Raw genomic sequence first — 12463 nt, forward strand, 5'->3', positions numbered from 1 at the left:
ACGTTTCAGAACTCTATTCGTACAATTTTTATAAAAAAAAATAACTGTTTATTTTATAGCCATATCTCAGATGGACTGGTTTAAACCAACTTGAGTTACTCGGATGGCTAAAACCGATATTGATCGCGGTTTAAATTTTTCCCATCTAGAGCGATAACTTTTAACATATGTTTTAAAAACGCAACAGACAGGAAAAAAAGAGAGTTCACCTAGAGCAGAGGAGTGTTATTATTTGTTTTGTTTTGTTTTTCTCTTTTTATTGCGCCCATGTGGTTACTAGGACGGATACTTTATGTTTATTGTTTGGCCATACGATAACCCTATTATAAACTGAGCCAGTTAAGTCTGTATCAGAGAGTTATGACCTCGTTTGCTCACACAGAAATCATCTCTGTGTACATTCTCTATAAGATCTCTATCGTCCAAGGTGATTCAACCTTGTAGAACACCCGCTCTGGTAAACAGAACAGATTATAAACTGACTGCGCAATAAAGCTTTTTCAGGTTTCCATTTCACCTATCCTTGGGTTTCACCCACGTGACCAATACCTTAGCAACGGTTATTATCCGCCATCTTGGTGTCCCTCGAGCGTAAACAAACCGTATCTAACGAAGAGTTCATGTGAGAAAGAAGGGATGGTTTTATGCATTATTGTTGGCTGTTCGAGCAAAAGTGGAAAGCATAAAGACTAAGGATTTTTTCGTATAATAATTTAATAATTTTATTATTTCTATAGCGCAAAATTCATTATATATATGATCTAATGCACTATACCTCAGATCATCACAAATCAAGGGGAAGAACAGGAGGAACTAGAAGTTGTTGTATTGTTCGAGGCTTGTGGCTGTTGTAGATCCTCGATTTTTTGGTCGAGCTTTTCTTTGAGCTTCTTAGCCGATGAGAAATCGATGTCTTTAGCCCTCGCATACGGCACTTCATTGACATATGTCGGAAAAATCCATGAGCATTTTATCTGAGTGCAAGTAAGCTCGGCGTGTCACGAAAACTCACACCCCGAAAACTCAGACTCCTCGAAAATTCAAGAGATAAACTCGACTCATGATCACTCCTGGTAATCCCTAGTGTATTTTGACCTTTTGGGTCTTCATCCAACTGAAGCAGCAAAAGCAAGGCCGCAAGTTGCACGTTTCGCAAAATCGTCCGATGGTTGAGTATTAAAACATTTTAGAGTGACACAAGACTTCATTTAGCTTAGATTTCCTCCATTTTTCCTGTTAATTTTGAACTTTTCATTCACAGTTAACGGGATCAAATGCGCTCGCTCCAACACCAAAGTATTAAAATGTGGCGTGATTTTGACGAGCCGAAAGGGACGTTTGTTTACCTTTTTGTACTTCGTCGCACAGATCCTTGTTGTCGCTCTGTTAAAATTCTTAAATATTTCGCGATTATAATGGATACAAACAGAGACTCGGCCCACCAGTCCCAAAACGAAGACAATTTTGCGACCCTTGGGCTAGAGTTCTTAAATGAGGCAGAAAGAGAAAAACAACGCGAAAGAAGACTCGGCATCAGCGCCGTCACGATTCGCCTCACTGAAGAATCACTCTTGATATTGTTGTTCGTCTTTCGCGTCGGATTTGTTGCATTATTCCACCGGTTATATTATAAAAAAATTGGTTCATGCTTTATGCTATGCACTATCGAATTATGGAGCACTTCGGAAGCTTGGAGAACACTTCGAGGGACCTGAGTTTTAGGTGTCTGAGTTTTCGTGACACCCAGCGACCTTGCCATGAATTCTAGTAGTTGCCTCGAACATAAATAAAACACTCGCGATATGTGAGCATGACTCAGCCAGTCCAGCTTTGCATCCCAAGCAATGGGCTGACAAAATAGTCCCATCGTTTTCGGAAATGACCCAAATGTTCACTAAAGGATCATTCATATGCTGTGAATGCCAAACTCGTGCTCTCACGGCATATTTGCCGGCGATTACTTTGCCTACAACTGAGGTTACAAATCCCGACACCATTTGATTAAACGCCTCTAGACTCTTGAACGCCTTGAACCGCTTCTTGGTGTAGAAGCTGGTCTCAAGAACGAGGTAACTCAGCAAGTCCGACGCTTCCACAGGAGGCAAGCATTTTGGACTGAACTTCTCGGCTGGTATACTTGCGGGGTCAACCCCAATGACCGAAATCTTTTGCAAACATCTTTCCTTCCAACTCTCTAAGCTTTCGGCATACTCAGAGAGCACTGGGATACCTTAAGATGAATGCCAGATACTTTTATCGCTTTTTTCTTCCTGGATATTCATGTAGTTGGCGAAATAATACGGCGATAAGAGAGAGGGCTTCACTATAGAAGTCGACTAATTATTCATAAATTTGACACCCGAGGGACACCAACATGGCGGACACTAACTTCAGCAAAGCTTGTGACGTCACCTGAAACCCAACCATAAATTACTTAAAGGTCATACAGTGCTAGTTGGTACAAGTTCTTGGCAACATGCAGCACCGTGCAGCTTTAGAATTTTGATTCCTTTTCCATCGCTTTTCTGAGTTTAACGCCACACCCTGTCAGAAGCAAGTATAAAGGCAATTTGAAACCTCAACATGGAAGAAATATATATGGTCATTTTCATATTTTGGTGAAGTAGATATGGTCGAAGGAAAGGCTAGGCTCCCCTTTTGTCTTTTTTGGCGAGCCCAGACATATAACAAATTATTTTATGGGGCTGATCCTTTTTGAATTGCAAAGGTCTTTACCTGACATTGATTCTGTCATTTTTAAGCAGATGGATACCTGGGGAGCGTTCCTTTCCCAGTTAGATAACAGAGAATTCAAACCACTTAGCAATTTATTTCCAGCTTGTCCAAATACTATTCTTCGGACGTTTCTCGCGCAAACGTCTTTTGTAAATGGAGTCTAATCCATTTTAATTGGTCTGTTTCCATCACTAATCTGTTTAACCTCCTAATTACCAACTAATACAAAGAAATTAAGAAAAGTATTTAATATTCTTTTGGCATGTGTCATATAACGTGGCAATACATCAGTAAAAAGAGAGCTTTTTAAAACACAGAAGTAACTTAAGTAGTGATAAAAGTAAACTGAAACTGTGTACGGCAGATATTATCATATTAAAAAAGGCAACATTTTCATCGAGAGGAGGCATTCTGAAAATGGATTCCCATCTGTCTCCTTTCTTTGGCAGGAGAAAAGCCTACAGACTGGGCTTGCGGTCTGGTCATTTGTGCCTTAGTTTAAGGAAAATCTTTTCAAGAGCACTTATTAATTCCTGTTGTATGAAGCGTTCATAAAGATGTCTGATGTTGTCACATTACTTGTTTTCTTTTAAGACTGCAATAGCAGCATACAGGGAAATCAAACTGTCAGCCCAGTTGTTTTTAACTCTTGTATTTTCCTTCTTTCCAAATGAATGCAGTTTCCTGAACAACAACAACATAAAAAACTTGTCCTCTGACCTACTACCCCCAAGTAATCGGAAGATTAATCTCTTACAAAACCTGTAAGTTCTGTGGCTTTGGATCCTTTCTCCATTCTGGATCAGTAGTTGTACCAAATCTAAAGTTCTAAAATACATCTAGCAACATATCCTCCTCCAAGATACTGAGTGGAAATATGAACAGTTTTGCACTGCCAATTGTAGGATAATATGAGTAATTTTGGCTGGAATGTGCTGGTGATTCTTGAACCATAAAACTGTTGAAAAGGAATTGCGATGACTGTACTTGTGAAGTTGCGGTCGCCACACTGGGAAGGATTCATGAATTGGAACCGGCAGCGGGCGAAGCGTGCTCAGCGTAGCCTCACATTCCTAGAATTAAAGAATTTTAGTTGGTAAAACATGAGGTTGAGAAAGATGTGGTCATAACTTTGGAAAGAAAACTGTCTATCTTCACCGCGAAAGAGGGTTGTTTTCATCCTTTTACGCCACAAAATGATCATGAGTGGGTTATTTGTTTAATGCTGATTGCAACGCTACTGGATTTTTGTGGCTCATTTAAAAAGCTATTAGATGTTAAATTTCCATAGTTGACTGCAGGTAAGTTATTTAAGTAGCTCTGCTCTGAGCCGCTTACGCACTGACGCACCCGTCGCTTGAGTTTTAAAAATTTAACTCGCAGAGCGAGCACAGCACTTAAATAATAGCTTTGCATTTGCATCTTTTTCTGAAAATATATGTGGTCAGATTTCTAAACTATGGTCGAGTTTGTGGTATGAAAAGTGCAATTTTACGATGTATCATTATTGATCATGATAAGAAGTTTCACTCATTAAGTAATCACCAAGGATAAACAACTCCATAATCGGAAGCGCAAAAAAAAGAGAAAAACCCAGCTCTCAGACGTACATAATCAACTCCTGGTTAATATAATGATTTTAAGTGGATCAAAAATATCTGCAAAGAATGAACGGTAAATTGATAATTGACATTTTGAAACAGCTTTTACCGCTGAAGAAAGGCAGGCATTATAGTGCTGAAGCATCTAAATGTTCTGATAGCAGGGCAAAAACAGTTCAAAAACAGTTAACGTTAGTGCCTTAAATTGATTGAAAACAAACAATTGATTGAAAAACAAATTGATTGAAAACAAATTGAAACCAAACAGGTTTTTACACGATTCACCAGGACTGGGACGTCTCTCGTTTTTACACTCATCTGGTTTTCAGTTATACATTTCAGTCTAAAGACTTATTTCAAATCAGTTTGATTCTTCCACATTAGATCGAATTCATAAAGAACTTTCGAAAAGTCCAGAAAGGTTTAGATTCCTTTAAGGAAAGTAAGAACGCAAGAACAAATTTCCTTAAATTTCTCTTTTTGGTACCTTTGGAATAACCAAAAGGATATCTCTTTCTCGATTTCTTTTCTTAAAAAATAACTCAAAGTTACGTTTATAGTGCATCGTAATGCAATTGAGTCAACTTATGATATTAAGCTAGAGCTCCATGAGACCTTCGTCAGCTGTATTGTGGTAAACCACGGTTTCCTCGCAGTATTTATTGAGGATGTTTAGATTGTGGTATAACAGGTGTTTTCACCTCCAGGGGATGTAATGCATTCTGATTCTTCTTCAGTTACCAAAAAGAAAAATTCCAGCTATAAACTGAACAAGTTAGAGAAGACGAAAAAGAAAATGGTCGTAACAACAAAAGCTGTGAAATCAGCGCTATCCTTCGTTTAGTGGCAATCAATCACTTCCGAAAGCATTCTTGCCCCAACTCGAAGCCTGCTAAGGGCGATTTAAACCATCCGGTGTAAAGGTTGCGGAGGTTGACGAACAATAGGGCCATTCGCTGATCAACTTAATATACTTAAAATTTTGTCATTTATTATTGATAACTGTTGTTGACCGTCAAACCGTTTTTGGTAACATAGTTAGACTAATTTGAAATTCACTTTAATCTTCCTTCTTTTTAAATCATCAGTGGACGTTGCAACAAGTTCGTTGCGATTGCACGCGTGCATTGTTGAGAAGTCCGCAGGCTTTTGTTCAAAAATCTTCATTCTTGTAACTTTCAACGTTAACTTTAGTGTGCAACCGCAGCCTGTCTCTACTTTGTTTACATTTGTGGACAAGATCAAAAGATAATCGTACACTCTCATCTGAATAATCGAGACTGTCGAGAAAATAAAATAAGGTATCTTTTTAAACAGAACTCTGGACTTCAACAAACTGGAGACTCTTCCAAGTGATCTGTTCAAGGACCACAAGCTAATTGATCTGTAAGTTATTTGCTCTGAAGCTTAATACAGGTGACTGCCGCTGACATGGATCGATTATCTTTCCTATATGGTCGTTCTTTTTATTACTGAATCTCACCCACGACCGAATCAAACTTTTTTTTCATTTTGTTTTTAAAATCGGAACAAATACTAACGAAGAACTGCATTTTACAAACATCAAGCAACTGTATAAATTCTGCTGAACAACATAGTAAATAATTAGGGGGGAAAAAGACATCCTTTCTTTAACTTTGAATGACATATAATTTAGACGTATGATATATCATTCAAAAATAATTCCATGTTCACCGCCCTCAGGTTTAATCCCTTAATGTTCCTCTGTCCATCGAGAACAAGCCTTAGCCAAATAGTTGCGCATTTTGCAAGTTCTAGTCAGTGCCAGGAGTGAAACTCTTTCTGATACTAATAGATATTTAACTTAAATGTGTTTTACAGGTGGTTGGGAAATAACAACTTAAAAAACTTATCTGAAGATCTCTTCGCTGGGCAAGATCACTTAAAATATTTGTGAGTGGCAATTTTTTGGCGCCTATTCGAACAAACATCAGAGAAGTAATTCAGTTTTCTCTCTTTTTTTTTTCTGACGGGATAACATATGTCAGCAGCGTGAACATGATCTCATTTGAAAACGTTTAGTTTTGTATCCAAAGTTTAGTCATTCGAAAGCGTAACGTTTTCAGATTTAAGTAGGTCGTATGTGTGATGGTGGTACCGGGTAGTTACATGTTTGTGCGTGCGCATTTCTGGGTGCTTGTGCGGGTGTGAGGATTGAATGTGAATATATGAATATAGTCTATATCTGACCACTTGCAGCCCAGAGGCTGAATTACGGGCACAGTGTAAGGTTGAGAACAGACGTCAGCATATCAGGCGCCTCTGGCAGCCACTTCAGTCTATCGATCTCACCTTCCCATCCATCACACACCAGAGGAGGACATCCATCACACAGTAATCTCGTGTGTGGGAAATTAACGTCTCCTACTCCAACCCTGCAGGAGACGGGACCTCCATGTTTTCGTCCCTATCCAAGAAGACTAGAATATCTAACTATTTCTTGATGTTATAGAAAGGTAGCAAATTATTCTCAGTTATTTTAAGACCTCGAGTGTTGGTCCGGCCGGGGCTCGAACCCTCGACCTCCCGCACAAAAGTCCAGCGCTCTATCCATTGAGCTAACCGGGAGGTCGCAACACATTTATAAATATCGAAATGTGACCTGCACTTCAGAATGAAAAACAATTCAGCATGGAAATCTCGAACAAGTTACACAGTCAAGTCATTTGAAAGGCACAACACCGCTGTATCCTTCGGGCTCAAGTATCTTATTAAGAGTCGATCAAGAGGACAAAGAAAGATGTTAAACACAATGGTTGTATCAACAAATTTTCCATGCTAATTTAGAGGGATTAGTGTGCTGTAGCACGTTGCTTTCTAAGCGTGCTCAAGATTACTTCAAGTGGACCAAGAGGTTTTTGGAAACGCTGTGTTATTTGATGAAAATCAGTTGTAGTGTAATTGATGATTAGAGTTAAAAAGTAAGAACCGAATAGTACCTTTTGAAACACCCGTATTAAAATCCCCGGTGCCGTGTTGGAAAATAAACCGAGCAAACACGATAGCGAGGCTGACGGTGACCCGCAGAACATAAACAAAGGAATCAGGGCTCTTTTAGAGAGAATGTTTTCCACGTTTGTCCTTTAACACGTACTAAACAGTGATCGTATTCAAAGGCGAAAAAACTGCAACGATGTCCCGAAACTAAAAGCGAAAGATGTAATGAAAATTTTGCGGTCTAATACAGACTCAAACTAAAACACCACGCCGAAAATGGGGATAGTGCTTATGATATGGATATTCTAAGTACAATAAAATAACCAGAAAATCTCTGTGCTAAGTCTGAAGCATCTTTAATCTAATTAGATCTTTTGTTATCGTTTTCTATATGTAGGCGGTTGAGTGGTAATCGACTTGAAAAGCTGCCTCGAAACATTCTTCAAGAAATGTACGCCTTGGAGGAAGTGTAAGTATAAATTTGTGATTTATTTTTAAAAGTTATTCGTCAAAGTTAAACATTCCTTTCCTCTGCATTGCATTTGTAAGTGATCGATCGCTCTCAAGTCGTTCAAAATATGGTTTAAAAACCTCTCGTTCTTGATTTATCGATTGGTAGTAGTACAGTAGTTAACCAACCGGTAACGGAGTTTGATCAGTTTTGTGTGAGTAGTTAATAAACAGGACGTTCCAAAATTATAGAACTGCACGATGAAGTTCTACTTTCGTTGCACACAAATAACGTACCGATCTCCAAAACGAAAAGTTGCACTTTCTTTTTACATATTGAAAGGATACTTTAAAAATTCAAATCGTAAATTTTAATAGAACAGTTTTTATGGGTCAGGTGACATTGGGCGTGTCCAGATGACTTCACCAGCGAGCTTGCACTCACTTCCTTGAAAAATTGTCCAAAGCTAGTCCAATAACAAAAAAATTACCTCGAGTTATGGCCAACGGAATCCATCTTCTCCTTTATTGACAAGCAAACATTTTGTTTAATGCTTACATCTTTCCTCGCCAATATGAAAAAAAGAAAGTACTACGCAACTCGCAAATCATCCGTCTACCTTACAAGTTTGTTAAACAATATTTAATATAGCAGTTAAACCATCGAATAAGATGCATTTATTTATTTACTTTTTTTTTAGAGAGGGAGGCTTAAGCATAAAATCATGAGCTGGTAGTAAAATTTGGACACTGCTGTGAACACCTTCATTCTAATATCTCTTACTTAAAATTTCTTTTTTAATAAATGAGCGTGATTTTTGTTGTTAATACAAAAATTACTGGAACTGATTAAAGAACTGCTTCTGCCTAAATTCTATCAGATAAGAACTTGGGCCCCAAAAAAATTAATCCAAGATAGAAATGACAGAAATCCACATAGCCATTGGAAATCTAGTTTGTTAAATGAATTTACGTTTGCTTGTTTATTTTTTTCCTACCCGCCAATTATCTCAATCTCCAAACACGTTTTTTAGGGACTTGTCCTACAATCAGTTGCAGAGTCTGCCTCGAGAGATACTAATCAGTAATACCAAACTGAGAGTACTGTAAGTAGAACTTTTTTTTGTATAAAAAAAAAAAAAAAAAAGAAGACCCTTATAGGTCAATGTGGCCATTCTTAGATGGTGGTCCAAACTAGTTGAGAATATCGCTTATTTCTACCTTTCTCGAACTGAGTTTGCTCGTTTGGAAATTATGGAGTGTTATTTAAACGATAGAGTGTTTCTATCGAGGAATTATCGGCTGATAGTTGCCCCGCGGAAATTTGATGTTCTTAAAACAAATATGCTAGTTTTAAGAACATCAAATTTCCAAGGGGCAACTATCAGACCGATAGTTCCGAGACATAAACACTCCATTGTTTTTATTGTTCACCACTAAAATTTCTTTCGCACCTACAGCTTGTCACAAATGTCAATAATTCGCAACCGTACATTGGCTAAATTATACGTTATACCTGTCAGAATTGACAAATCACTGTTTTTCCGATCTGCCTAACTTCGCGGCCGTCAAAATATTCAAAACTTTTCACGGATGAGTACTATCAATCCAGGTATTTTCCGCGGACGGGCACTATCCATCCGGGTATTTTCCGCGGGCGGGCAATATGGGCTGATAGTGTCTCTCCACGAATGAACACTATCGCGTCAAGTGATCGATTTAAACCAATAAGAACCGGAGAAAATTTAGAGGTGAACAATAATTAGAGATAGATGGCATAATATAATGAAGTGTCTCCCTGCCATTATTGTCTTAACAGAAGGTCTCTTAGCCTTAAGCGTGGAATAAATATGTTCTTTGGGTACAGTTGCTGCAGATTGGAGATTCTTGATGATAATTGATATATTTAGAGACACACAAAAAGCTTTTGATATCCTTATTTGGGAAAAAAATTACTAGTATTGCATTATTAGCTAACCGATTTGGCTTGCATTACAGAAACGTTAGGTAGCGGGAATTTCCCATCTTCCAAGTAGAATTTACGTTCTCAAATGTTAGCTTACTATTTTCCTCAAAGGGATTTGTCAAACAATAAAATTCAGCGTCTTCCCGAAGATATTTTTGGCAACCTTCCTCAGTTAAAAAGGCTGTAAGTGACATTTTTTACACCTTTACAGCGAGTGAAACCATACATTTTATTTTAGAGATTTTAGTAAGCCTTTGCTTTGTGGCCATTCCAAATAAAATGCTATTACAATAAACATATCAAAGTAAACTGCTGCATGCGCTTCATTAGCTCCAGTATATAACAGACTGAAGAGAGGTCGAAACCTCTCCGCGTTCTGGTATACAGTGCTGACTTTAGTGAAATTGGTCACCATCAGCAGTGAAAAGAAAATTTAGATTAACAAAGTGAGATTGACTGTCTCTTGTGACTTTTTTTTTTCGCAAAGCGATCAGGGAAGCTTTAATATATTACAGCCCGACTACCACAAGATTGATTTGCGATATCAGCAACTCTTCGAATTCATAGTTTCAATGTACCAATACAGAGAAGCGAATTCATGTCATGATATGCAAACGACCCTTTAAACAGCGGAAATACAAATGGCAGCATTTTTTTTTCACATTCTCAAGTCCAGGAATAGAAGGTTTAGCGACTCAGCTAAGATGTATTACCATGAAAATAAGCAGTTAAGTTTTATTGTCAATTCACGAGGTCCCTTTTGTGTTAAAAAAAAACTCTCCGAGAGTCTCAAATACCAACGCAGTTAACTTACTTTTCAATTTTTTTCTATTCCAATTTGTGTTTTTTTCTTTTTAAGCTTTCTCTCCAATAACAAACTTCAGCGTTTGCCAAAGTTCAAAAACCTCTCCGAGATAGAAACATTGTAAGTGATTCGTGTTCATAATGAAAACTTCTTCAGTATTTGTCTTGCTTAATGAGCATTACTAAAAAGAGAGCTTTGGCAAGAAACAGAGGATCAGTGTGCCTATCCATTGTTTCTTTGATATTCTCATGACTAATAAACAGCCGGTTTAAGGATTTTAATGGAAAAAATTACTTCTTAAAATAGATGCAGAAAGTATGAATCGTTAACTATCATCTTTCTTAATTAAAATAACGCAACATAAGGAGGATATTACATGGCCGCGCGAAGATACCAAATTTCCCTTCGAGTTTTGAAAGCTACTTTTCGGCACGAGACGATAAATTTCGTATTTCTAAGCGGCCATGTAATATGCTATTTATCATATAATCACCAATAAAAATCCTAACCATTTCGCTTTGGCTGCAAAAAGGTGCAATTTATTATGGAACTTTAGTAACGCCGATATTTTCTCTTGGAAAGATAACTTCATGTTACTTTCACTGTGCGCGAAAGCTCGCAAGGTATTTCATCAGTGTTTATATACCAAAATATAATACCCCACACTACTTTATTGACGCTTCCCCATGAGGCTATAGGCGATATATGATAATGATAATGTTGCTGAAAATCGTACCCAAGAAAAAACAGCGCGGTTAATCAAGCGGATTAATAGTTATCACAAAACATTTGAGTTCATTGCTATTCAAAATCTCTTTGAAAAAACGTCTACCAAATAGTAGGGATTCATCTCAAAATCTGAATTTAACGTGGAATGTTAATCAGGACACAAAGTCTATAATTTTCAGGCTTTTTCAAGGAACAATGGGTGTTCAAAAGCTTCGAAATCCGTATTTCAATAAGAAATTTAAATACGAGCTTTTGCTTGATTGCAAAATTAACTAATCACAGCTAGTTGACACCGGCTTTACGATGATGTACACCCCTGGTATATACCGTTGTTAAGCCATTATTTAACCGGCAGTAAGAACAATCAGTGCAAGCGTGGTGTGATCAAAATGTTTTCGTCTCGGTGAAAGCAGTCTGGTGATGCTCTTAATGAAGTTTTGGACAACTTTGATGAACAGTAAAACAGTCTGCTGAAAAACAAGGCACGAATAATTTAAAAGGAGAACGTTTATATGAATTGAATAAATGATACGAATGATCTTAGCCAGATCCGACGATGAACGTTTCTTAGCCCAAGCAATTATTTAAAACTATCTTTACAGTTAAATAGTGGTACAGAGCGTCTAATGCATTTTATTTATCGCGTAGATACATGGAGAAAAACAGCCTCGTAACCCTGTCACCGGATCAGTTCCAAGGCCTGTTCAAGTTAAAAGACCTGTAAGTAAATCTACCAATTTTATATTAACGAGATGGTGGACGGAAATTATACCTAACTGCACTAGTAAAAATTCTTGACCTTACAGGAGATATCTGATCATCTGTAATCAGTGTTCATTAGCGGCTGTCGTATTATTTGGTTAATCTAAATATTCTGTTAGGGGATGTGTGATTGCGAAAAAAAAGAACATGTACTTGAGGAATAAGTAACTCTAAATTGTAAGTTAAATTGTATCTGAGGTAGCGTGACACAAAAAGTGAGCAGACTTTTTCCTTCACCCACTTCTGCTTAAAGTTTCGTTGAATTACTCAAACTAGTGTGCCTTGGCTGGCTTAGATTCCGACACCTTGGAAGTTACCAGAGTCACGTATGACGTTGCTCGAGTTTGAAGTTGCTATTACATCCAAGATAGCAACTGCCAACTCTGATCTCATTGGCATGATGTCACAAGACAGAAAAAAAAAGACAATTATGAAAAGGATGTAGCAATTCTTTAC

Source organism: Stylophora pistillata, chromosome 1 (genome assembly GCF_964205215.1).
Source record: "Stylophora pistillata chromosome 1, jaStyPist1.2, whole genome shotgun sequence".
Lineage (NCBI taxonomy): Eukaryota > Metazoa > Cnidaria > Anthozoa > Scleractinia > Pocilloporidae > Stylophora > Stylophora pistillata.